A 4362-nucleotide genomic window follows, 5' to 3' on the forward strand; every position below is an offset into this window, starting at 1 on the left:
AGTACCACATCAAGGGCCTTGCTCAGAGGGCAGCCTGCTTCTCCCTCTGCCTGTTGTTCCCTCTGCTTGTGCCCTCTCTCTCTTTCTCTGACAAATGAATAAATAAACTCTTTTCTAGGAGCACCTGGCTGGTCCAGTGGGTTAAGTCTCTGCCTTCAGCACAGGTCATTCATGATCTTAGGGTTCTGGGATCAAGCCCCTCATTGGGCTCTCTGTTCAGCAGGGAGCCGGCTCCCCCGTCTCTCTTTGCTTTCCTCTCTGCCTACTTGTGATCTCTCTCTCTCTCTCTGTGTCAAATAACTGAATAAAATCTTTTAAAAAATAAATAAAATAGTTTTTAAAAAGACGTGTTATCTATATGTATATGTATGTGTATGTGTATATGCAGACATAATGGAATGTTACTGAGCCATAAAAAAAGAATTAAATCTTGCCTTTTGGTACAATGTGGATGAAGCTAGAGTACTTTGCTAAGTGAAATAAGTCAGAGAAAGACAAATACCATATGATTTCACACATATGTGGAATTCATGAAAACAATGCAAAGGTACAAAAAAAAAAAAAAAAAAAAGAGAGGCAAACCAAAGACTAGCTCTTAACTATAGAGAACAAGCTGGTGGTTAACAGAATAGAGGTTGGGGGGGTGTTAAGTAGGTGATGGGGATTAAGGAGTGTACTTGTTGTTGTCATGAGCACTAGATGTTGTATGGTTGTGTTAATCAGTACATTATACACCTGAAACTACTATTAAACTGTATATTAACTAACTGGAATTCAAATAAAAACTTTAAAAAGTATAGGCTATTATTTTCACTTTACAAAGGAAATAAAGAAATGTTATATATATGTTGAAGTTCACAATTCTAGTAAATGATGAAACTAGGATTTGCATCACACAATTAGATTTAGAACCCATGCTCTTAATCTGTACACTATTATTTCCTTCATCTGTACTAGTGGAATGCAAGTTACAGAACAATATATACAATATGATTCCATCATGTGTTGAGTGTATACTATGTACCAGGCAATTTTTTAATACTTCACATACATTAATGTAACCATAATAGCATTTCTGTAAAATATTGTTATTTCCATTTCACCTATGATAAAACAGGCTCAGAGAAGTTAGGTAGGATGCCTTATATTACACAGTTATAAGTAGTATAATCTGGGTTTGAAACCAGGCAGGCTCACTTCAAAGGGTGTTTACTTGTGCATACTTCAGCAGCATATACACTAAAATTGGAACAATACAGAGAAGATTACCATGGCCCCTGTGCAAGGGTGACATGCAAATTCATGAAGTATTCCATGTTTTTTAAAAAAGTAGTCTTTTTACTTAACTTCCTATTATAAGTGACTTTTTCTCTTGTAACTGACTTAATAGATGTAATTATGTTTGTGAAAAAAATGATACAGATCAAACTGTTAATAGCAGTTTCCTCTGGGAGGAGGGTTGCAGAGAGAAGGTGAAGATGTAATTTTATATTTTTATAGAACAAAAAACAGCCTTGAAAAGATTTAGGGTAAAAATTTAACATGAGACCTGAAGGTCCATGTGGGTTTTTTTCCTATTTATTTCTTCAGTTTCTATTCCTCCAACTTTCTCCCAAAGCCCCAATTACTAAATTTCTTCATGACTATTCCTTCTACCTAAAATTTCTTCATATAATTTCCTGGCATACTATACATCTTTCAGTTTTCTGATTAGCTCTCACTTCTTCAGGGATAACTGCCTTGACCCATCTAGCCTGGTTTACATTTCTCTACATTGCTTTTACCTCACCTTATCAATTATCACGCTAAGTAACCTGAAGGTAAATGTTTCGTCTTATTCATGCTGATGTGCTTGTTCCCAAACATCATGCAAGCAGTCTGACACTTATCATCAATAATAATGATCATTTTCTGAACTACTGACATACCAGTTCACGTGCCAAATACTGTTACATATTCAACTCATTTATTCCTCACCCTGATACTGTTAGGTAGGCATCACCATACACACTCTAATGGTTGAGAAAATGACATTCAGAAAGAAGTAATTTGCCAAAGATCCACAATTATTCAGTTGTGGAGCCATGGAATCCAAATTTACCTCATACAAAAGCAGGTGCTGAGGATTTTTAATCCTTCACTGTCAATTTCCACTACTCATTTTTGGCAAATCCAAAAAATCCTATAAATATCATTGTTATCTTTAACTACTTGAAAATAAAGGCTAGAATAATGAGCTATGAATGTATTGAAGAGGAAATGGACATTAAAGCACAAGGTCATCTTTTTACATGGGATAGAGGGAGAAAGTGCTCAGAGAGTCAGCCACTATTGCACCCACTATTACATAAACCAAAATGTCAACTCCCAGAAAGAAGGCACTCTGTCCTCGAAAAGGGAGGGGCACCTCGAAAAGGGAAAGGAGGCACTTTCCTGGGCTAAGAAAAAAACGTATCAAAAGTTGCTTTGGTGATCCCTTCCTGTCCAAGTAAGCACTGGTACCATTTACTCTGTCCTTACAAACTTAGGCAATGCAAGTTTTACTTCTGTTTCTTTACTCATCACGATGTATTTTGGTCATTTTGTTCCTCAGGTTTGCAGACGCAAAACCGAATGCTTACCACCATTCCCATGCAGGGAGATGGGAAAAGCAATAAGAACATGGAGTCCATTAGTTCTCCATCTAATCCTCCCCAGCGCCTAGCAGATGAGGAGAGAAAAGACGCCTTAATAGGAGTTTAACACCCCAGAGTTCTTCCCCTCCCCCCAGGACAGCAGTCACCAGGCAGCAACGTTCCTGCGCCACAAGAGCACTAGTTTCACAGCCAATCCCAAGTGTTCAGGCCAATGGCCCTTAGCAACAGCCTTGGAAAAGGGCAGGGCCAGGGTTTGGGGCTTTGCATAGCTCAGCCTGAAACAGTAGTGAAGTGACTGATTTTGAGTTACTTCTCCAAAGTAACCTTGTAGTGGAAATAATGAGCTCCATTAAAATCTATTATACCAGCGTGTCTGGATCCAGGGAGGTGAGTGGAAAGAAAGGGGCGTCAGAGGGCAAAAAACAAGACTAGAGTGAAGACACTCTAGTTGGGGATTTCAGGATTGTTCTAATACAATACCATCCCCTCCTTGCCTTTCACACTTCAGCTCCCTCCTCTCTAGGTTTTCAAGGATGGAAGGTGCAGGAGAGAACAAGGAAGGTGCTTATTGTCCTCACCGAGATTGTGCTCCAAGAACTAGCCCGTCTAGGAGATTTCTGGGTCCTGAGCTCAGCTAATTTAAGTATTTCCAATACACCTGCAGTTGTTTTAAATGGAAGAGATAAAGAACCCTGTTCTTTAGGATGTTTAGGATGGGAGATGGAAGAGATAAAGGACACTGTTTAGGATAGGAGAGGGAAATGCCATTGAGTGAATGGCCAAAATCCTCAGAGAAGCCTGGGTAACCCCAGGCAAACTGGTAATTTCTAAGAAGAACATATATTTGCATAGATCGGGCATGTCTTAGGCTACAGTTTTGATGAATTATTTTGGCCACGTTGTAGGAAATATTGCACAACAGTGGTTTCCAACATTGTTAGCCACATATGTAATCCTAAATTTTCTAGTAGTGACATAAAATAAATGAGATTAATTTTAATATATTTTATTTAACACAAAATATACAAAATGTTATCATGCAACATATAATCAATATATAAAAAGAGATGTTGCATATATTATTTTCATATTAAGTCCTCAAAATCCAGTATGTATATTGTACTTACAGAGAATTTTATTTTGGACTAGCCACACTTCAGGTGCTCAGTACTCACATGTGGCTGGCTAATGGTTATCACATCAGGCAGCTTAGCTATAGAAGGACCATTATATGGCTAAGAACATCATTCTGCCAAGGTTTTGGAGAAGCACAAAAACTGAAGAATTTGAAATCGATTATGAATGGTTAACATTCATCCCACTACCGTGTGTCAAGACACCATGATAGATGCAAGGAGCAGTGAAATTTGATCTCAGCTTAGAAAGAGTACATTGCTTTTGCAGAAAGCTTTATCAACTTGATTAGGGGTTTCAACCAGATATTAAGAAACAACAATAATAAGAAACACTTTTAAAAAGAAAATTTGGGGCCTTTTGACTATTTTTTAACATTGTGATTTATGTTATCAGATACAGTACTAAAAGTCTGTAAGAGAGAATAATTTGGAATCAATAAGGACCACAATGGATGAAACAGAAGATTCACCCAACTGTCGGTCTGTGTTTCTCAAACTGTAACATAAAAATCATTTGGAAGACTTGTTAAAATATTTCTGGGAATCACTCCCAGATACTGTAGTTTCAGAGTGGTATAAAGCTGATGTTG

The 4362-nt window shown here is 37.6% G+C and overlaps 1 non-coding gene across 1 annotated transcript; it reads left to right on the top strand.

The window, feature by feature from the left end:
- Positions 1 to 1219: 1219 nt before the first annotated feature.
- On the top strand, positions 1220 to 1322 carry LOC132007896 (U6 spliceosomal RNA). Its single transcript, XR_009401452.1, has one exon. It is a non-coding gene; the product is annotated as a U6 spliceosomal RNA (small nuclear RNA).
- Positions 1323 to 4362: the final 3040 nt, after the last annotated feature.

This window comes from Mustela nigripes, chromosome X, assembly GCF_022355385.1.
Source record: "Mustela nigripes isolate SB6536 chromosome X, MUSNIG.SB6536, whole genome shotgun sequence".
Classification (NCBI taxonomy): domain Eukaryota; kingdom Metazoa; phylum Chordata; class Mammalia; order Carnivora; family Mustelidae; genus Mustela; species Mustela nigripes.